The following is a 24,156-nucleotide window of genomic DNA, read 5'->3' on the forward strand; positions in this document are numbered from 1 at the left end:
GGGCCATGATCTGTCATGGCCTGCTGTGCTCATTTGAAATAAAGGTTCTAAATGTACCAAATTATTTCCTGATATTTCTATATTCTAATTCAGCATCACAAACATTTTTTCAATATCTTAAATATGAAAAAAAAGTGTAACCCGAAAAATATCTTCCTATACAACGTTTGCCAAACATCCACTATATGCTGGAAATAGATTTACTTCTTTTTTTTTTTTTTTTTTGCCGTAAGCGGGCCTCTCACTGTTGTGGCCTCTCCTGTTGCGGAGCACCAGCTCCGGACGCGCAGGCTCAGAGGCCATGGCTCACGGGCCCAGCCGCTCCGCGGCATGTGGGATCTTCCCGGACCGGGGCACGAACACGTGTCCCCTGCGTCGGCAGGTGGACTCTCAACCACTGTGCCACCAGGGAAGCCCAGATTTACTTCTTGAACTAATCTTTCCTTGGTTAGTTCCATCGGCTACATAATCTTCTCTATAATCAATATACATTCAGTCTCTCACTTTCTGTAGCCCCTAAACACAGATTTCTATGAAACATGAATCCAGTGGAACTAGGAACTTGAGACTAAACAAAGTAAAGTTCCTCTGCTTACTGCCTAATTCCAATTAAGCCCTCCTTGATTTAGTTTAGATTCTGGGCATGTGGCCCAGGACTTAATTTCATGGTTATACCAAATCATGGGCACTATCAGCAGTGTCCTCTTCAATTCAGATTTACACACTTGCACAGAGTCTAGCAAGTAACCCAAGAAGGAAGAAAAAATGCAGAACTTCTAAACTGTGCTGAAATAATTTCCTTACTAATGATTGAAAAGCTTACTCAAATCCCTTGATTGTTTTGTTTTTACTAAGTAAATGTGCACCCAAAAAGAGAGTATTTACGCACACGATTGGCTTTCTCAGGCTTAAAATGTGTGGAGAAATTTAGAACAGTAAACAGAGATGAGAATACAATATAATGAAAAGTTTAAAAATCAAAGAATTTGAGATTATCCAAATCTTAGTAAAAGGAATAAGGAGGTGATTTACTAACTTTTAAATATGTGAAAAGTATGAAGAGCATGTCTGCCAACTTTCCATTTTACCAGGTATAACCAAAATAGGTTTAAATTCAGAGAGGTGACACAAGGAAACTTTCTGATTTTAAAGTAGTAGCAGCTTCAGTTTTTAAGCAGATTTTTAAGCTGAAGTGAGCTGTGTTTTTTATTTCCTTAAAGAAAGTTAAGAATAAGATAAAATAGAAGTGTTGATCTTGCATAGAGATGGCTTGACTCTTAAATATTACAACTTCAATAGAAGTATTTTCAATTTGTGGAACATAAAAAAATTTAGTAGGTATTACACATTTTTGTTAAACTTGTGTCCATTTCCAAAAGATGATCAAACACGACAAAACATTTGCAATCCATATAGCTAAACTGTATTTTTGTGAATTTTAGGTGACTTAGAACTTTGTTATTTAAAGGCTTACAGGGCATCAGCAGCATCAGCAAGCCCGGGAGCTTGTTAGAAATACAAATTATGAGACTCCACCCTTGACCTACAGCATCAGAATATTTACTGCAACAAGAAACTTTGTTGATTCTTATGTACACTCAAGCTTGGGAAGCATTGACTTAGAAGGTCCAATTGAGTGGGTCAACTAAATCTTTCATATTCAATTCTGTTGGAATCTGTCACTACTGTACTTTGAAAATATTCAAGATCCAATTGTTCATTTGTACTCAGTTTGTAAGGAATTGATGTTGATAATATCTTTGTGGCTTTCAAAGCATAGGTTCCTCAAACCAAAAAAGGGTTTAGCTGCCATTCATTACTACTTATTTTACTATTAAAGAGCTTATGGAATTAATTTGGGACACTTTAGAAGGTGATACTATTAGAACAATTATAACAACTATACCAAAATACACTGACCTTTACAGAATATTTTAGGCTCAGTCAGCAATAGGTAGTTACAAGAGTCTAAATGGAACCGGTTTGCAGGGCAGAAGTTGAGACACAGATGTAGAGAACAAATGTATGGACACCAAGGGGGAAAAGCGGTGGGGGGCTGGTGGTGGTGGTGGGATGAATTGGTCGATTGGGGTTGACATGTATACACTGATGTGTATAAAATGGATAACTAATAAGAGCCTGCTGTATAAAAAAATAAATAAAATTAAATTAAAAAATTTAAAAAAAGAGTCTAAATGGAACCTTTGTATGAGAGCTAATAGGTCTTTGTGATTAGATTTTGTAACACACACTTTCAGTAATCAATTGTTGTATTCACCAGTATTCATTAAAAATTTTTTTTTTACTTTTTTCAACTTTGAGCAATAATTAAAGTATACTAAAATGCACATAAAGTGTATAATTTAATTTGTCTTGACACATATATACACCTGTTACTATCCATTTTAAATTAAATATTTTATTTAATATAAGCAAATATAATAGTAACTCTGTGACATACACATTACTAAGAGTTCCATTCAAGTTTCATCAATGTGCCAAGGCTAAAATCATGTACTGTTTATGATCAGACTGCTTAAGCAAAGATTACTATATAATCTTGGTTTAAATATGAAGGGAAAAATCTATGGCCAGGCTTTAGCTTAAGCATTAATACTTAAATGGCCTCCATATGGGTTCATCTAGGTGAGAGCCATTTGGACTAAAACACTGATACTATATTGTCTATTATAGTGTCATTTAAATTGTGAATTTAATCGTGTAGTAGCTTTAGAATTTCTAATTTTATGCAGTTTTTGTGTAATAGTGTGATTATAAGATACTATGGACATTAAAATTATTTTTTACATTAATTATCGTGGAGTAGTATACTGAAATTACCAAGGCAGAAATATATATCTTATTTATCAGAGATAATTTGGATTAAATCACTATATAACTCTAATTAATTAGTTTTACACATGAAAAATTGGGTCTGAATTTTGGTAGGCAATTCTGATTTAAAATTAATTAAAATTTAAAAAGATAACCATTGGGGCTGTTAATCAATAGTAGAATCAACAGTTTTTATCCTGTAGTGAATATTATTTGCTCACCCAGCCTTGATTTTTCTTGTCCTCCTCCCTAACAGACAATGATTTTGTTTAGGTGTCTGTTCCTCGTCCTACCACCCGGATGCTCCAGAGGAAGCTGGCCCCTCAACATGATTAGTCTGTGAGCTATTCCATTTCGCTTGCCAATGACTGGTTAAAAAATGGGGCCAGTGAGATGAAAAGTGCTTCACTAGGAACTTGTGGGAAAGTTCTTCCTAACTATTTCCCAGAGTATCTGGTAAGGACTCTCCCTCTTCCTCTGGATTCTGTTGCCCACAGATGTGAAACTTGTTTATTCAGCTATCAATTTGAGGATGGAAGAGGGCAGAGCCAACAGGATCCAATGGGAACAAAGCTGGAGCCACTGATGGTCAGCCTGAGGCTGCTCTACCTCTGAATTTTCAATTATGAGACAATTTCCTCACTTTTTTAAAAGTACGTTTGAATAAGATTTTGCTTCGTTTGCATCAAAAATCACTTAACCAGCAAAAATAATTTCCTTAACCAAAAAGTATAAACATCATTTTATTTATTTATTTTTATAAATTTATTTATTTATTTATTTTTGGCTGCACTGGGTCTTTGTTGCTGTGCATGGGCTTTCTCTAGTTGTGGCGAGCAGGGGCTACTCTTCCTTTTGGTGCTCAGGCTTCTCATTATTGTGGCTTCTCTTATTGCAGAGCACAGGCTCTAGGTGCACGGGCTTCAGTAGCTGTGGCACGTGGCCTCAGTAGTTGTGGCTCATGGGCTCTAGAGCGCAGGCTCAGTAGTTGTGGCACACAGGCATGTGAGGTCTTCCCGGACCAGGGCTCGAACCTGTGTGCCCTGCGTTCGCAGGTGGATTCTTAACCACTGCGCCACCAGGGAAGCCCACAAACATCATTTAATTGGTGTTATTTAAAATCAGAATACTTGTGTTAAATAGCAAAAGAACAGTAATAGTGTACTGTCTATTATAGTTCAGTTTGTTAAGGTCTTTTTTTCCTATTAAGCCTAAAGACTTTCTTCCTAAAAGAAGATAGCTCTTAAAATCACATCATTACTAACAGCAGGGACTCAATCCTTGTTAAATATAGATGAATTTAAAACCAATTATAATATCTGATCTAGAAATCGCTCCTCAAAACAAAAGAATTTAATTCAAGTATTTATTGACCACATTGATTAAAAGCTTTACAGCACACGAAGTTGTTAGTGGTGTTGCTAACTATGTTCTCTACCCTTCAAAATTTTACTATTTATTAGAAGTAAAACCTGTAAAAATGTTGTACCACATAGGAAAGAGGTATAAGAGTTCCAAGGGGGTCCAGAGAAGAGAGAAATCACTCTCATTTTGAGGAGTAGTAAGAACATCAAGGAAGACTTCCCAGAGGAGGTGACATATGAGCTAGGATAGAAAGAGTGTTCCTATAGGTAACAAAAAGAGAGAAGGGCATTCTAGGACAGGCAAAGTCAGTATGTAGGACAAAGAGGTAAGGGAGCACAAGCTATGCTGGGGAGGATTGAGTCCCCTGGTCTTGCTGGAGCAGAGTGTGTACGGAAAGGAAGAGTGGAAGATGGCCTAAAAAGGGAGGCTACTGTCAGAATATGAAGGACTTTGAATGCCATGCTTGAAGGTATGAAATTCTTCAGGTATGAAATGAGATGGAAAACCAAGGCAGGTTTCCAAGGAGTCAGTAGTATGACTAATACACACTATTGACATTTTGGGCTGCATTATTCTTTGTTTTGGGGGCCGTCCTATGCATTGTAGGATGTTTAGCTGTATCCCTGGCTTCTACTCATTAGATTCCAGCAACACCTCCTGCTCCTGCCTGAGCTGTGACAACCAAAAATGTCTCCAGACATTGTCAAATGTCCTGGGGGGCAAAATTGCTCCACTGTGAGATTAAGGAGAGATTCCCGTGTCAAGGTCACAGGCACCAGTGGCTATATAGTAGACACTGGGTAAGCTCAGCTGAACTATAACTAATTAATGGAAATTGGGACAATTAGAGGTAGGGTGGGGGCAATATCTCAGATAATAATGAGAGCAGTAACAATGGAAATAGAAAGATCCAATAAGGATCTATATAGTGTTAGCTACATTACTATTTTCCAAAGTATTCCTAAACTTATTTGATCACGGAAATCTATATAATGCTCATCAATATCCCACTGAACACATTTTAGAAAATTCTGTGTATAAGACTGAATTTAAATTTAAAATGAATCATTTTCTACATGTACTCCTATGTTCATAGCAGCACTATTTACAACAGCCAGGACATGGAAACAACCTAAATGTTCATTGACAGATGAATGGATAAAGACAATGTGGTGTGTGTGTGTGTGTGTGTATATATATATATATATATACACACACATGTCTATATATAATATATATATATATACACACACGTACACACAGACACAATGGAATATTACTCTGCCATAAAAAATAATGAAATAAAATTTTTAAAAAAGAATGAAATAATGCCACTTGTAGCAACATGGATGGACCTAGAGATTATCATACTAGGTGAAGTAAGTCAAAAAGAGAAAGACAAATACCATATGATATCACTTATATGTGGAATCTAAACTATGACACAAATGAACTTATCTACAGAACAGAAACAAACTCACAGATATAGAGAAGAGACTTGTGGTTTCCAAGGGGGAAGGGCATGGGGGAGAGGAGGATTGAGAGTTTGTGATTAGCAGATGCAAACTATTATATGCAAGATGGATAAACAACAAGGTCCTACTGTACAGCACAGGGAACTATATTCAATATCCTGTGATAAACCATAATGGAAAAGAATATGAAAAAGAATATATATATATATGTTAACTGAATCACTTTGCTGTACAGCAGAAATTAACACAACATTGTAAATCAACTATACTTCAATAAAATTTTTAAAAATCTCATAAAATTAATCACTTTCAACTGCAATCCATTAAAAAACAATGAGGAAAAGGTAATATTTTGATAGTCAGCAGCACATTCTTTAATACCCTTAGATCTGAGTGTAATGTGTATTCATTGATTTTATCATTGGTAATTACATCTATCAGTGGGAAGACAATTTCTTTTTTTTTTTTGGCTCCAGCTTGCAGGGAACTATACTATTCTTGGTACATGTGGGACAGAATAATACTACAACATGGACTCTTGTCATAGAGCTCACAACAGGGATGTTACTTGCTGGTGGGTAAAATTCCCAACTTCTAGGAGTTGTTGGTCCATTCCAGCTTCAAAGAAGAAACAGGCTTTGAACCACATTCTGAGAGATGAACAGTATTAGACCTGGCGGAGAGGGGCTGTTAGATACTGACTCCAAGGTCAACTGAAGGCACATGAGACCCATGCAGACTCACAGACCCCACACTCAGAAGTGTCGTGTGCTTGGTTTAATGTTCTACTATTGTTGTCTTTAAGGTCTTAACTGGGGAAAAAGGGACCCATGGTTTCACTTTGCACTGGGCCCGACAAGTCATAGAGCCAATTCTGCCTCATCACCTCTTCTGCTGGTTGTGAGCAGACACTTCTTACACACGGTTTACCTTCCTCGACACCAGAATTCTTCAGCCCTCCTTTGAAGGTGTACTAGTTTACTGTTAATTTACTTACAGAATTCTAGGGCAGGAAGAAATATTTTACTGATCTGTGGGGAAACAAATTAAGCAAGCATGTTTCTTAGCAACTAAAAAATTCACCTTATATTAGAATGATTATAAACATACTTTGGGGATCACCCTTAAGGGGAAAAAGAGTTGAAAACCATTATTCTTAATTTAAATAAGGTCAGTTGTAGAAAGAAGACATTCAAAGTGTTTAATATACTAACAATAAATGTACTATCTAGTGATTATTTCTTCTCTTTGAAATAGGAATGAATCATTACAGCTTTCTTTTGCTGCACACACAGTGCAAGTGAATTACTGGCTTGAAAGAAGAAAGTAGCAGCTCCTATTTTCTAAGGCTGTTGTCTCAGAAACTTGAAATCTGCATTTTGAATTCTGGCCCATAAGGACAAAAATTTAGGGAGCTGGTAATTATCATCAATTGATATATTGATGAATTAGGACTTCTATACTGTAGGCATTCTTTTTATTTTTTTTAACATCTTTATTGGAGTATAATTGCTTTATAATGGTGTGGTAGTTTCTGCTGTATAACAAAGTGAATCAGCTATACATATACATATATCCCCATATCTCCTCCCTCTTGCATCTCCCTCCCTCCCACCCTCCCTATCCCACCCCTCTAGGTGGTCACAAAGCACTGAGCTGATCTCCCTGTGCTATGCGGATGTGGATGTTAATCTTATGGGGATTCCCTTGTATGTTATTTGTTGTTTTTCCCTTGCTGCTTTTAATATTTTTTCTTTGTATTTAATTTTTGCCAGTTTGATTTCTATGTGTCTCGGCATGTTTCCCCTTGAGTTTTGCCTGTATGGGACTCGCTGTGCTTCCTGGACTTGGGTGGCTATTTCCTTTCCCATGTTAGGGAAGTTTTCGACTATAATCTCTTCAAATATTTTCTCTGGTCCTTTCGCTCTCTCTTCTCCTTCTGGGACCCCTATAATGTGAATGTTGTTGCATTTAATGTTGTTCCAGAGGTCTCTTAGGCTGTCTTCATTTCCTTTCATTCTTTTTTCTTTATTCTGTTATGCAGCAGTGAATTCCACCATTCTGTCTTGCAGGTCAGTTATCTGTTCTTCTGCCTCAGTTATTCTGCTATTGATTCCTTCTAGTGCAGTTTTCATTTCAGTTATTGTATTGTTCATCTCTGTTTGTTTGTTCTTTAATTCTTCTAGGTCTATGTTAAACATTTCTTGCATCTTCTCTATCTTTGCCGCCAATCTTTTTCCAAAAGGATCATGAGAGATTACTACAAGTAACTCTATGTCAATAAAATGGGGGATTATTCCGCTATTGATTCCTTCTAGTGTAGTTTTCATTTCAGTTATTGTGTTGTTCATCTCTGTTTGTTTGTTATTTAATTGTTCTAGGTCAGTGTTAAACATTTCTTGCATCTTCTTGATCTTTGCCTCCATTCTTTTTCCGAAGTCCTGGATCACCTTCACTATCATTATTCTGAATTCTTTTTCTAAAAGGTTGCCTATCTCCACTTCATTTAGTTGTTTTTCTAGAGTTTTATCTTGTTCCTTCATCTGGTACATAGCCCTCTGCCTTTTCATCTTGTCTATCTTTCAGTGAATGTGGTTTTTATTCCACAGGCTGCAGGATTGTAGTTCTTGCTTCTGCTGTCTGCCCTCTGGTGGATGAGGCTATCTATGTTTGCAAGTATTTTGTTGAGGATTTTTGCATCTATGTTCAGTGATATTGGCCTGTAGTTTTCTTTCTTTGTGACATCTTTGTCTTGTTTTGGTATCAGGGTGATGTTGGCCTCATAGAATGAGTTTGGGAGTGCTCCTCCCTCTGCTATATTTTGGAAGAGTTTGAGCAGGATAGGTGTTATCTCTTCTCTAAACGTTTGATAGAATTTGCCTGTGATGCCATCTGGTCCTGGGCTTTTGCTTGTTGGAAGATTTTCAATTACAGTCTCAATTTCAGTGCTTGTGATTGGTCTGTTTATATTTTCTATTTGTTCCTGGTTCAGTCTTGGAAGGTTGCATTTTTCTAAGAATTTGTCCATTTCTTCCAGGTCCCCCATTTTATTGGCATAGAGTTACCTGTAGTAATCTCTCATGATCCTTTGTATTCCTGCAGTGTCAGTTGTTACTTCTCCTTTTTCATTTCTAATTCTATTGATGTGAGTCTTCACCCTTTTTTTCTTGATGTGTCTGGCTAAAGTTTTATCAATTTTGTTTATCTTCTCAGAGAACCAGCTTTTAGTTTTATTGATCTTTGCTATCATTTCCTTCATTTCTTTTTCTTTTATTTCTGATCTGATCTCTATGATTTCTTTCCTTCTGCTAACTTGGGAGTATTTTTGTTCTTCTTTCTCTGATTGCTTTAGGTGTAAGGTTAGGTCGTTTATTTGAGATGTTTCCTGTTTCTTGAGGTAGGATTGTATTGCTATAAACTTCTCTCTTAGAACTCCTTTTGCTTCATTGCATAGGTTTTGGGTCATCGTGTATTCACTGTCATTTGTTTCTAGGTATTTTTTGATTTCCTCGTTGATTTCTTCAGTGATATCTTGGTTATTTAGTAGTGTATTGTTTAGCCTCCATGTGTTTGTATTTTTTACAGATTTTTTCCTGTAATTGATATCTAGTCTCATAGCGTTGTGGTCGGAAAAGATACTTGGTCCGATTTCAATTTTTTTACATTTACCAGGGCTTGATTTGTGACCCAAGATATGATCTATCCTGGAGAATGTTCCATGAGCACTTGAGAAGAAAGTGTATTCTGTTGCTTTTGGATGAAATGTCCTATAAATATCAATTAAGTCTATCTTGTTTAATGTATCATTTAAAACTTCTGTTTCCTTATTTATTTTCATTTTGGATGATCTGTCCATTGGTGAAAATAGGGTGTTAAAGTCTCCTATTACTATTGCGTTACTGTTGATTTCCACTTTTATGGCTGTTAGCATTTGCCTTATGTATTGCTCCTATGTTGCGTGCATAAACATTTACAGTTGTTATATCTTGGATTGATCCCTTGAACATTATGTAGTGTCCTTCTCTGTCTCTTGTAATTGTCTTTATTTTAAAGTCTATTTTGTCTGATATGAGAATTGCTACTCCAGCTTTCTTTTGATTTACATTTGCATGGAATATCTTTTTCCATCCCCTCACTTTCAGTCTGTATGTGTCCCTAGGTCTGAAGTGGTCTCTGGTAGACAGCATATATATGGGCCTTGTTTTTTTTTTTTTTTTTTTTTGCGGTACGCAGGCCTCTCACTGTTGTGGCCTCTCCTGTTGCGGAGCACAGGCTCCGGACATGCAGGCTTAGCAGCCATGGCTCACAGGCCTAGCTGCTCCGTGGCATGTGGGATCTTCCCGGGCTGGGGCACAAACCCGTGTCCCCTGCATCGGCAGGCGGACTCTCAACCACTGCGTCACCAGGGAAGCCCACAGGTCTTGTTTTTTATCCATTCAGCCAGTCTATGTCTTTTGGTTGGAGCATTTAATCCATTTACATTTAAGGTAGTTATCGATATGTGTGTTCCCATTACCATTTTCTTAATTGTTTTGGATTTGTTATTGTAGGTCTTTTCCTTCTCTTGTGTTTCCTGCCTAGAAAAGCTCCTTTAGCGTTTGCTGTAAAGCTGGTTTGGTGGTGTTGAATTCTCTTAGCTTTTGCTTGTCTGTAAAGCTTTTAATTTCTCCGTCGAATCTGAATGAGATCCTTGCTGGGTACAGTAATCTTGCTGTAGTTTCTTCCCTTTCATCACTTTAAATATGTCCTGCCACTCCCTTCTAGCTTGCAGAGTGTCTGCTGAAAAATCAGCTGTTAATCTTATGGGGATTCCCTTGTATGTTATTTGTTGTTTTTCCCTTGCTGCTTTTAATATTTTTTCTTTGTATTTAATTTTTGATAGTTTGATTAATATGTGTCTTGGCATGTTTCTCCTTGCATTTGTCCTGTATGGGACTCTCTGGGCTTCCTGGACTTGACTATTTCCTTTCCCATATTAGGGAAGTTTTCAACTATTATCTCTTCAAATATTTTCTCAGTCCCTTTCTTTTTCTCTTCTTCTTCTGGGACCACTGTAAGTCGAATGTTGGTGCATTTAATGTTGTCTCAGAGGTCTCTGAGACCGTCCTCAATTCTTTTCATTCTTTTTTCTTTATTCTGCTCTGTGGTAGTTATTTCCACTATTTTATCTTTCAGGTCACTTATCTGTTCTTCTGCCTCAGTTATTCTGCTATTGATTCCTTCTAGAGAATTTTAAATTTCATTTATTGTGTTGTTCATCATTGTTTGTTTGCTCTTTATTTCTTCTAGGTCCTTGTTAAACCCTTCTTGTATTTTCTCCATTCTATTTCCAAGATTTTGGATCATCTTTACTATCATTACTCTGAATTCTTTTTCAGGTAGACTGCCTATTTCCTCTTCATTTGTTTGGTCTGATGGGGTTTTACCTTGCTCCTTCATCTGCTGTGTGTGTCTCTGTCTTCTCATTTTGCTTAACTTACTGTGTTTGGGGTCTCCTTTTCGCAGGCTGCCGGTTCGTAGTTCCCGTTATTTTTGGTGTCTGCCCCCAGTGGCTAAGGTTGGTTCAGTGGGTTGTGTAGGCTTCCTGGTGGAGGGAACTGGTGCCTGTGTTCTGGTGGATAAGGCTGGATCTTGTCTTTCTGGTGTGCAGGACCACATCCTGTGGAGTGTTTTGGGGTGTCTGTGACCTTATTATGATTTTAGGTAGCCTCTCTGCTAATGGGTGGGGTTTGCATTCCTGTCTTGATAGTCATTTGGCATAGGGTGTCCAGCACTGTAACTTGCTGGTCATTGAGTGGAGCTGGGTCTTAGCGTTGAGATGGAGATCTCTGGGAGACCTTTCGCTCTTTGATATTATGTGGAGCTGGGAGGTCTCTGGTGGACCAATGTCCTGAAATTGGCTCTCCCACCTCAAAGGCACAGCCCTGACACCTGGCCAGAGCACCAAGACCCTGTCAGCCACATGGCTCAGAAGAAATGGGAGAAAGCAAGAAAGGAAGGAAGGAAGGAAGAAAGGAAGAAAGAATAAAATAAAATAAAGCTATTAAAATAAAAAAATAAAAATAATAAAATAATAAAAAATTAAAATAAAAAAAGAAGGAGAGAAGAGAGCAACCAAACCAAAAAACAAATCCATCAATGATAGAAAGCCCTAAAAAGTATACTAAAAAAACCAAAAAAAACAAAAAAGAAAACGGACAGACAGAGCCCTAGGACTGTAGGCATTCTTGCTGGTGGATATAATTTAATGAAAATGTAATAAGAAAATATGTCTAGTGGAATAGTACTTCCTGCATGTAACATTGTTAATGCCTAGAAATGCTCTATTTTTCTTCTTTGCTCAACAACTTTATTTATTTATTTATTTATTTTAGGAGGGTATGGGCTAGAAATCAAAGTGACATACTTTTCTATAAATGAATAGTAAATCTCACTGAAAGAAACTCTTATTTGATAATGTAGAGGTCACTTGGCAGTTCAAGGAATACACTCAAGAAAAAGTATTTATAGGGTAAATTGACATTTTCAGCCACTTAAGTCCAGCAGGATAGATTATCAGAAAAAAAAAAAAAAAAACCCTAGTACCAACTGCTTTCTTTGTATTCACAGAGAAGCTGTGAAGATAAATGAGTGCTCTTTCAAGGAAAAAAAATGGGAAAATAAAAATTAATATATTATTACCATTGTATTAAATGAAGGACATACTATTTAGATAAATTCTTATCACTTGATTATGATTTTCAACCAGTCTAGGCAATATAGAGTGCCACCTGCTCCAGCACCATAGCTTACATTCAGAGTTAATAGTCTGTTGAAAATAAATTCTGTTTCTTTAAAAATTTATAATTTTCTTTGAAGTCTACTTGGGCAGGGGTTGGAGATAGAGATGTGCACATCTCATTTCATTGCCAAGACTGTAAACTTTCTGATTGCTAGGTTTATGTATGATTCATCCTGTATCCCCCAGAGTTCTTAGAATTGGGCCTTGTTCAGAGGATACACTTGATAAATATTTATTGAATAATAAATGATAGATATTAGTAAGAGATTACATAGTTTTAAAATGATCTTGGTAGAGTTAAAAACATTACATATAAACATGTAACCAGAAAATGTGATTTCCCAAAATATAACCTCAAAGTAAAATGATTTTTATTACTGAGAAGGATAATTTTATAACAAAGTGAAAAGTGGTTGAAAATAAAACATGGACTTTCAAATCTGGAATATGTATATCATATGCAAACATACCACACAATAGATCACTATGGCAATTAATTATAAATGATCAAATTGGTTAGCTAAACATTGGGGTGGTTTCATATAATGTTGGAAAATATTAAGCAATTAAATATGTAAGTTGCAGCAGAAGTTAAATATATCCTTTAAAATGGATTGAATTTTTTTTTTTTTTTTTACTATCAAGAGTTCTTTTTTTCTGGAGACCAAATGACTTAAAAATCAACAGTGATAAAATGTTAGAATTACAGTGAGCTCCTTTGAAAGTTGGCAACGTTTTCAGTTTATATTAGAGCATAACATTATCATATAATTTGATAGTCATTGAAAAATTGATTTGGAGAAATGTTACTAGTCATTAATAGCCCTACCCTCCTTTTCATATGACTAACTGGCGACACAGAAGTAAGTGATAAGCAGTCAAGTTCACGTGGCTGAGCCAGGAATAGCCTTGCTCTCCTCCTATATCCTGAACAGTCACCTCTTTCCTTCCCTAGCTCCTGAAAATACTCATCCCTTTCCTTTATGTCTTCAATGGCTTCTTTTCTGTTGAGTCATTCCCATTAGAACACAAACGTGTTCCAGGCTCTCGTGTCGTAAATAACTCTCCCTTGACTCTACATTCCATTTTAAACATGACCCCATTTTTATATTCTACAGTGAAACTTAAAGAGTTTTCTGTTTAATCACTGTCTGCACTTTCTATCTCCCTCCTTCTATGCCTCAATTTCCTCATCTGTAAAAATGAACACATTAATACTTACTGTATGGGTTATCTTAAAGATTAGGTATATTAATATATACAAAGGGCTTAGAAAAGTGCCTAAAACATAATAAAGGCTCAATAAATATTAGCTAGTATTATTACTATCACCAGCATCATCATCTTTGTATTTCTACTCTAAGAACCTTGCTAAATTAAGTATATTTACTAACAGAATCTTTAGCATGCAAGAAACATTATAGTGGGATAATAATAATCAAAATGTAATGGAATAATAAAAATAATTTTTGAGTACTCTATATTTGGTAGACCTTCGTGCTAAGAGCAATGCTGTCCCTATTTTTTCTTCCCAGCTGGTTGCCTATGGGTATTGCTAACTTCATTTTATAGATGAGGAAACAAAGACACATAGAGGTTATAACCCTTACCATTTGAGCAAGGGTAATTTCATAGGTGGGGAAAATGATTTCTTAGCAACACAAAGACTTGAAAGCTTGATGTTAGTATTTCTGTGAATCAGGTGAAATGTTTCTTCTGTCCAGATATCTCGTCATTTTATGAAGTCATCTGACATCCCAGAATTCTTCCAATTCATTCATCCCTTTAGGATTTATACAGGCAGTTCCAAAATGGATACACAGGGGGCTCAGGAATGGGTACCTAGAGAGCTTGGGAACTTGTCTTAAAGCTGGGTTTTCATAAACGTTTATGAAATGGATACAATGTCAGATCTCTTTAACCAAGATTGGGGTAAGGTGTAGAGGAGACCTGAGTGCACCCAGTCACTGCTTGGAGTAGGTAGCTATTGGACACTACAGTTAAAAGGGGTCAACCAATCTAAAATGTACTTTGCAGATATTGAAACAAAACAAAACAAAAAAAAGAGAGAAAGTACATTCCCCAAGGTCACAGAGCTGATAATTAGTATATGCAGGAACAGATTCGGCCTCCTCATACTACCCAAAGGCGGAAAGAAAAAATATGGGCTTATTAAAACAGTAATGAATACTATATTGGAGGTTGACAGAGGTGAGTTCAAGTACAGTATTTGATCCTTACAAACCTCCCAGGGATGTGGGTATTTTTGTCTCCATTTTATTGATGAAGAATGGTGTCAGAAAATGTTAACTGTAACTTATACAGAACAATACATTATTTCATTTGGCAGAGCTGAGAGTTTTATCCAGGAGTCTTGGACCTGAAAGTCTTCTTTCTGTAAACACCCTTCAATTCCATTTCACCAGGCTTCACATTCATTTTTTTCTTATTCTGATCCCACAATAACTCACTAGCTTGCCACCCAACCAAATATCCATCTTATCAGTGTCCAGATAGCAGATGGATACTGTGGGCTGCAAAAACCACCTAGAAAAAGAAATTTACAAATTGCTAATAACTAAAGGTTCTCTTAAATTAACATTTCCAAAAGTTTTTGCTGTAAATAGGGGCACTTCTTAACAGCAAAAAAATGAGTCTCTTGTGGCAGAATTTCATTGAATCATGTGGGATGGTAGAAAAGATAATTTAGGGAAGTGGACACATATACATACTTTGAAAAATTTCACACAGGCATCTATTTTGTCCATCTCTTCTTAGGCTGGTCTTGTAGCCATGATCAACCTGCACTTAATTTATTAAACTTATTAAATTATTTATTTTTCAATTTAAACTGTTTTTATTTTTTAAGAAGTACTTGGACATACAAAGTTCAAGCCTAAAACAAGAGAAAGTCATTATATGTATAAAGTGCTCGCTTCATCCTTTTCCCCCTCTAACAGATCTGCTCTTCACAGGTAAACACTTCTGAACAGCTTATTATGTATCTTTCCATAAACGTTTATGTATATAAGTATAAAAGTTTATGTATACAAGTATATATTCATATGCTTTTATTGACATCAATGGTACCCTGCCCTAGAAACAACTATATAAAGCTTTTTTTTTTCACTCAACAAGATAATGATGATGATGAAGGTGTCAAAAATATAAAGGAAAAGGAGAAAGAAGAGAATGAAGAGGAGGAGCAAGAAGCAGAGGAGGATGGAAAGAGCTAATCTATGAACGTTTACCATGCACCAGGCATAATTTTTGGTTAATCCTCACAACCATCAGGGGTGTATGTTAGTATAACACTTACTTTACAGATTAAGAAACATATAAAAAGATTAAGTACCTTGCTCAAATTTGTACTAATAGTGCCAGGATTAAAGTCTGGTGGTCTGGCTCCACAGCCCACGTTTTTAACCAACGAACTGTATACTTAAACTTCAGAGATTTCCATAGCAGCACATCCAGATCTGCCTCATTCTTTCCAGTGACTGAATAGGATGCATTCTACTGCTACACGTTATTATTTTACCAGGCTCCTAGTGATGGACATTCATTCCCCCAGCCCCACACTAACCCTCACAAGGCTTTTAGAAAATCATAATATTTGAAAGTTCAGGCATAATAATTGATTTTACCCATATTACGCAAATTTAGATGAAGAATTTGCTAAATGTGTTTTAATTTTTCTAAATAAACTGAATAATTTGCTTCAATTGCCTAACTTCTTAGTTATAGATATCCTGATCCAACTTTTCTTAAGTATCTTTAATGGTAGAAAGCCTAATAGACAATACTCAGTAATACTAATCTTGATATTGATCTATGTGAAACTCCATGTTCATAGCTTATCAGGTGTTCAGAAAACTCTGAAGGGAAAATAATCAGTACTTGTTTTGCTTTTGTTTTCGTTTTGCCTATTATCTGGTGCTTTTTATATTGCAATGCCCATCAAAACAGGTTTTTGCAAGAACACCATGACATGGCTATTATCAGTTAATCAGACTCCAAAAAATTAAGATTTCACACTCTAATTAGAAAAATGGTGACTAATTCGTCAGTAGATTCTGGTTCGCTAATATATTCACATCATTATTAAGCTACTGTGTATTCTTCAGTAAATAAAACTATTTTCTAGAAATGATTTTCAGAAGAAATTGAATTTGAAAGACTGCACATTTTACACAGTTCAAATGAGATATATACAATTTTAAAGTATAAAATGCAATTGCAAAATATTTTGCTATGGCCAGAAACACTGTACCTAACTACCAAATGTTTCATGGTTGCTAGTGAATACCCTTGCAAAAGGTAAACTACTTTAAATCTCTCCTGGATCCAGCAAGTCTTATAAGCAAAACATATACATGTGAACAATGAGCTGATTTTTAACTTATAAATATGAACATTTAATAACTCTATGTGCTAAAAAGGCTTAGAAATAACGCCCAATCTAGTAGCAAAGAGCAACTCTAGGTCCCAGATTGTGGGTCCCTAAGTAGAAGAAATGGCTAATTCCAGCCTGGGTCATGAAACACACAAGATGAGCCTAGGACATTTTATCCTAACTGATAATAAGGAAACTGTTAAAGACTACTAGATCCATGTCAAAAGAACTCAGGATCAAACTTGAAGAGGTTCTCACTGGCCTAAGTTAGGACAATTTGAATTAATATGAATAAGAACTACAGTGAATTAAACATAGAAAACATAGAAAATGTTTAAATTCACAACTTTTCTTGGTAGAAGTATTCTACACAATAAAGAAAGAAGGATAGAATTAGAACATCTGAACTAATAAGGAATGAGTCCATCTAGACCCTGAACATCAACTGCTGTTAACATCACACAAATACATACAAAAAGACAGACATCATATGCCTCCTGAAAGGAAGAATGAATACAGCTAACACATACAAACAATATAGTCTCTCACACACAAAACCAAGCCAGAATCTTGAACCAGGGTCTAGATCCAATTTCCAACTTACAGAAAACACAGAGGTTGATCAAAGGAACATGTTAAACGATGTTGTGATTTTTGAGATATTTGGACATTTGAACCAAGACTGACAATTTGATGATTTTAAGAGTTTATTATTTTTTTAGGTGTGATATTGGTATTGTAATTATGGTGGGGATAAAAGAGAACTCACTTTTAAGAGACATATATAAAAAATTACTAATGAAATGATACAATATCTGGGATTTGTTTCAAAGCAATATGCGATGTGGAGGTATGATTGGGGATGTTGACAGGATAGGATTGCCTCTTATTGGTTAAAGGTTTTTCATGCCGAGTGATGGGACATGAGGTTTCATTAGATTATTTTCATATTTTTGTGTATGTTTAGAAGTCTCTATAATTAAAAGGATGTTTATGTTTTTTTGTTTATTGGGTTTTTTTTTTTGGTCAGCAGCATTGAGAAGTGCTAGAGAATTACTTCAACACCAAAATCTTTGGAAATTTAAAAAGAAAAGAAAACAAGACAAAAACAGTTGCATTTAAAGGCACCAGAGAATTACTTGAACACCAAAGAAAGCTTTTATTTACCAAACCATTCAGCAAGAGACCAGGGCAATTAGCCTTCTCTTCACTAATCAGTTGGATCTAGATATGTCAAGCTCGTCATTATTGAAATAAAAATATTACTTGCTTTAAAAGTCAAGTTTTAAAAAAAGCTAATATATTAGAGCTTTATTCAGCATGATTATGAATGATTTTCTTCTAATATTTATCAAAGCTTAACATTTAAAAATACCTGATCAAAACTTCCTAGAGGTATGTATGTAATTAACATGGGAATTCAGAAAAGAGAAAGTCATAGGTTTTAGGATGCTTAAGTTTTCTACACTGGGCCTAAATCTTTTTGGCATTAAATCCATTTTTAATTAGAGTAAAAATAATTTATTTTTATTGAGTGAAATAGCACTGAGATAAAACATTTTAAAGGGTAATAACAATGTTGGGATGTATACTTAAACATGACACCTGTGACTGGAAGACAAAGCATCTAAAACTAATCAGCATTCCATTGATTAATTTTCTTTTAAAACTCAAGCATAGGGCCTCCCTGGTGGCGCAGTGGTTGAGAGTCCGCCTGCCGATGCAGGGGATACGGGTTCGTGCCCCGGTCTGGGAGGATCCCATATGCCGCGGAGCGGCTGGGCCCGTGAGCCATGGCTGCTGAGCCTGCGCATCCGGAGCCTGTGCTCCGCAACGGGAGAGGCCACAACAGTGAGAGGCCCGCATACCACAAAAAAAAAAAAAAAAAAAAAAAAAAAAAAAAAAAAAACTCAAGCATGAACATTTAATTTAAAAAAATAAAAAATCAGTTTCCCTCATTACACCTCAGTAGTTCTGAAATCCCTGGCCTTTTCTTACCAGAATGAATTAACGAATGACTTAGAAAAAGAAAGAGAGAAAAACAAAAACAAAAATAAAAACAAACCCCAAAACCTTAGCAACATTAGAAAACAGATTTAAGACAAAAACATGTATTACTTTAGTTTCAGAAACAGTAGTTTTTCTTGTGATTTCAGGGCGTTCAAAATTCAATTTGGATTGAAGGTAACTAACTCTTTCAGGGTCAGACAGAAATCCAATGTTCCCAGACAGCCCTCAATTTGTTCAATCAATAAGTTCTGGCTGGTCCCATTGTGATAACCATTTAATTTGTTTTATGTCCCACACGGCCCTTTGTCAAAATATAGCCCATTGTTAATTATTCTTAGGTGAAATATAGACCCCCAGATCCCCTCCATGTTCACTAAGAATTAACACGACCAAAGTATTACTAATATGTAGAGCCTATATAGATCCAAACTTCTAAGAGAAGTCTTGGAATTACTCTAAGACAGAGCTATATATAAAATTTGACTACTCTGTGTTCTATCAGAAGGGTCTTAAAAACTTATTGGGATGTCTAGCAGAAATGCAGATTAATTCTTATGCCCTTGCCCAAAGAATGGAAAGCTGTTTTCTTAAATGGCAGTTGTCAATAGAGGGATTAGTGGGGCAGAGAAAGTGAGGGGAGTAAATTGGTGACTAAATGAATGAATGAATGAATGAAATAAAGGGGATCACATATGAACTGAAGATAACAAGATACCTTGACCCAAGGATTATGATCAATCCATCATCCCATTGTCACTGCAATGACTTGAGCTATTGCTTAAATATTTACTTAAATTTGTAGTTCAAGCCTTCCCAGTAGATTCGGGACTCTGAAAGCAGAAACTTCTCTTATCATTCTTCATATGCATGATAATCTGTGTCACATAAATGTTTACAAAAGTTAACTTATTCTCAATTGTGATCTTATCTAATCAACAAATACTATCACTAGAGGTTACATTTCCATGGTAACCATTACCCTGTATCAAGATATGAGCATTCCTATTGTTTGGCTATGGAAATACAATTGTTTTGCTTTACTTTTCCTTTTTTGTTGCTGTTGATAAGCAAAATCCAATGTAGAGAAGTGGTGAGTGTGGGCTTAAAAATCAGTATTTCCGGATTCAAATCCTGATTCCTTTACACAACGACAACCATATATCTTAATTTATCTAAAAAATGGGGATGAATATAGAACCTACAGAGATTTTTGAGGTGTAAATAGGTATATTATATAAAATGTAGAACAGAGTAACAGAGTAACTGCTCAATAAATGCTATTATTATCACTGATTAACTGAAAGGTTGAATTGGAAATATTTCCCCTCTTACCCACTTACAATTTGAAGATTACACCCCTCACACTCATGGAAAACAGAACTGCTATTTCTGGTTGATTTTAGCTCTGGTTTTAATGAGAAATCTAGTTCAATTTTTAAGAAAGAAGAGAAGAGGATTCTTGAGGAGGAAAGAAAGAGGAAGTAAACATGTCTGGTGAAAATGTTTTGGGCCTAAGGTAAGATATGATTTCTTTACATTTAAAGGAAGAGCAGAGATGAATACAAAAGATATGGGAGGTTACCCAATATAGCTAGGAGGTTGTCTAAGAAGAGGGAATTCTGATTGTCACCAAATAATCAGATGACTGGACATCTGCCAAGATGAGAACTATTTGGGTGTCCAAGAAAAATATGGAAGCCATGTCATCACCCAAGGAGTATCCAGTTCAGACTCCAGAAGGAATGCTCTCATCTCCTTGAGAGGACATCATCCACTACCTTACCTACAGACTGAAAGATCCATCACCCAAGTGTTGATTCAAATCCTACCAAATTACTTGGTGTGGACCACTTGCCAGGTGATTCTATGACCGAGGACATTTGCAAACCCAAGAAAGGGGACTCAGGACAATTAATGTGATGGTGGTGGTGATGTTCTCCACTCATATGTACTCTTGAGATCAGAATCAGCTGCAAACCCCCTGAGCATAGCCCATTATTTAGTGCCTTCCCCTCCCCGGTTGCCTTGGGGATATTAAACTAGGACAATTTTTTTAAACTTTTTTTTTAGCAGTCCTTTGCGACTCTTTAATTTATCCATATAGCAATATTGTAGAGGTTGTCCTCCCCTCACCCCCTGTCTGATTCTTTTATCATATTTGTTTCTGTACCCATATCCCTCATTTACATGTTGACCACATATGGCATGCATTTGCCAAATGTGACAATCTATTATAGTAATGGAACTACACAAATTCAGCAAACATCCAAAAAGGATCAACATATGGAGAAACACAAAAGGAAAACTTGTATTTTAGAGAGGAGACAACATTTTATTCCATATTTACTTCTTTTATTCTGACCAAACGTAAAAAGGGACACAAACATCTATCACTGAGTTGCTAAGAGCAACGTCAGAGAACTTTGCAAGTCTAAGAGCTACATGGAGAATTTGAACTATTCGTTTGACAGCACCCTAAAGCCTAATTTCCTAAAGTTGAAGGACTCAGTAACTTTAAAAAAATGAAAGCTCAGCCCTAAATCTCCAGGGACACCCTAAAAAAGTAGTCAGATGATTTTGATATTTTTCTGCAAACATCTTTTCCTCTTCAAGGAAAAACACAATTCACAGCTGCAGCAGAACAAGTGAGAAAGATAACTAGAGTAGTTACTGCTAGTCAATCCTTGATACTTATTTTGTGATTTGCTTTCTTTTTGTTCCTCTTCCAGGCAGCTCACATTATCGTTGCATATACAAACTCCAGCAAGTCAGAGAAGAAAGGAAAAAACAGAAATTTAAAAAAAAATCAGGTCTTAAGAGAAGTAGAAAGCAGCTTTCCTCTAGTAGCTTCAGATAAAAGTAGCTTCAGATAAAAGTAGCTTCACCATAAAACCTATGGTATTTGTTTTCAGGGTTATCTGATGGTTTAATAACTTATGTTCTAGATACTCTTGAATACATGTAGTGATATTCTAAGCAGGGTGGCTGCCTGCAGTGAAATCACACTCCATTTCCTGAGTCTCACTACTATTTAATGTTGGGAGACACATTGCAGGTCTTGGAAGCGGTGTGGTAGAAATGATGATGATGTTGAGGATGATGACAATGACTGTAACAACTCAGCTTTACTGAGCAATTACTCTGTATCAGGGATTTTGCTCTTGATGTGTTACCTCATTTAATTGTCACAACAATTTCTTGAGGAAAGCAATAGCAGAGTGATTTTGTAGATCCAGAGGCTAAAGCTAAGAAGTCACTGACCCAACGTCACAGAGCTAGGAAGGGTTCAGAAGCAAAGGACATTTATTCTCTTGAATAGAAAAATTATTCATGTAGATGCTTCCAAAGACTCAAATGTTTTATCAAATACATCAAATGCTTTATTTTGGACCTACCATTTCATAACTAATTCTTAATAAAATGATTTAAATAAGAATCCTTATATTAACTTTGATTTGGTACTCAGTGGCATGAAAAAGTTTATTTCTCTTAAGTAATTTGTTTATTCCTTTAACTGAAAAATGAAAGATAAGAACTTTTTTTATGTTTTGAAAACTGGGTTCCAGGAAGTTCAGAATTAACTTAGCTTTTAAAAAGTGCTATCTCACTCCAGTCTTTACTGTTGTTGTTGTTAATTTCCCATGCCTTCTTATATAGATGGCTTACATAAAGCTTCAGTCCTTACCTCTACTATTCTAAAATATGTTAAAATCATTTTCAAAGTACAACTGCTAAAAAATCTAAAGCAATTCCTTAAAAAATATTATACCATTTAGGCTCAAGCTGCAGTTCATCTTCTTAGTTCTGTCGTGTGTAAAGATGGCTGCTATTTCTTTGAAGAGCTTGCAATTTTCTTTGAAGAGGCATGGTCTTTGTCTGTCCCCATAAGCCATTTAAGGTACTTCTTTGGTTCAGTAAGTCTGGGCGTATCGTTCTTATTCTTAACCTTAATTAGCTGGTTGATTCTTTTCTTTCTATTCTTACTTAATTAGGAAATAGTGCTTTCAATGTGTCATTATTTCCAGTTAATTAACTGAACTGAAAAATGATTACATCCTGCTTCCTTCTTGTCCCAGGATTATTTCCTAATCAGAGGCAGGCTCTCCTGCCCATATCATTCACATCTTAACTCTTCTGGTTGTATTATAACACAGAGTTGCTTGGCTATCTGTTATACACTTCAAAGATGGCAGGCAAATAAAGTACATGGAAACCAGAGACTTTGTAGTGTCTAGACTAGAACATTTAAGCACACTAATGAGTTGATGAATGAATGATAATAAAATTCAATCACATATCAAATATTGAAATATTAACAATATATCTTTCTTCATGACTGCTGAATGCACTTGTTAAGATACCTTTCTGCTCACCACCAAGCTCTGAACACCACATGATCACTCATTTTAGAGAATTTTTAGCACTGCAGGGATTGCTTGGACTATGTATTTATGTCTGGGATTTCAAGAAAAGACTTCCATTGCTTTTCTAAGAAAAGAGACTGCAAAACGGAGTATACACATCTAAAATAGTAAAACAGTGCTTGTCAATTTTTCAAAAACTTCACAGAAAATACGACCAAGATAGGCCATGCTATTTCTGCCAGGAAATTTTCAACTTTGTAAAAAGTTCATTAGTACTAGCTGACAGAATTATCAGTCATAACTCTAAATTGTTATGACCCTTTAATTGATGAAAAACACATAATTCTTATCTCGAGATACATAAGTGATTACTCATATTTTTTCCCCTTCTCGCTCACCCACACTTAGCTTCTTTCATTATTTAATATTTTCAAGGGGCTAGGCTGACAATCACTTTTCAATGAAAAGGCTTTCAGCAGTAAAAGCTGAAATATGGACCACCATAGTGAATCATCACAAGATGCCCAACCACTAACTAGACACAATATATAGCCAGTCCAACATGTTGCCACCTTAGGACTTAGCAAAGGGTGTCTTTTTCTGTATATTAAAGTCCTTCCTTGAAAAGAATAGAACTCAAAGAAAAGCATTAAGTAAATCACACTGTCCTCCCCATTTGCTACCTATCCCATGAAAGGCTTAGATATAGGTGCAAGTAGCCTAGAAGAAAAACAAAAGGCAAATGTGGTAAGTACAAAGTCACAAAGGGCAGCAGACAGAATGAGCCAGGAATGGGACAAATAGATCCTTGAGTTCTGGGTGGACAGGTGGGTTAAATGAGAAGCCCTTCCCATTTGCCTGGGTGCAGTGTTCCCAGATCTTTTCCTAGTGCGCAATGCTTATCACCCCACTTTCATATTCAAACAACTC

General features: G+C 35.9%; 1 protein-coding gene across 2 annotated transcripts in view; it reads right to left on the bottom strand.

Moving 5' to 3' along the window:
* PRKG1 (protein kinase cGMP-dependent 1) overlaps positions 1 to 24,156 on the bottom strand; it is a gene marked incomplete at both ends in the record, with an annotated part of 1,229,056 nt that overhangs the window by 556,641 nt on the left and 648,259 nt on the right. The gene's annotated exons all lie outside the window — the stretch shown is intronic.

Source organism: Hyperoodon ampullatus (genome assembly GCF_949752795.1).
Source record: "Hyperoodon ampullatus genome assembly, chromosome: 1".
NCBI classification, from domain to species: domain Eukaryota; kingdom Metazoa; phylum Chordata; class Mammalia; order Artiodactyla; family Ziphiidae; genus Hyperoodon; species Hyperoodon ampullatus.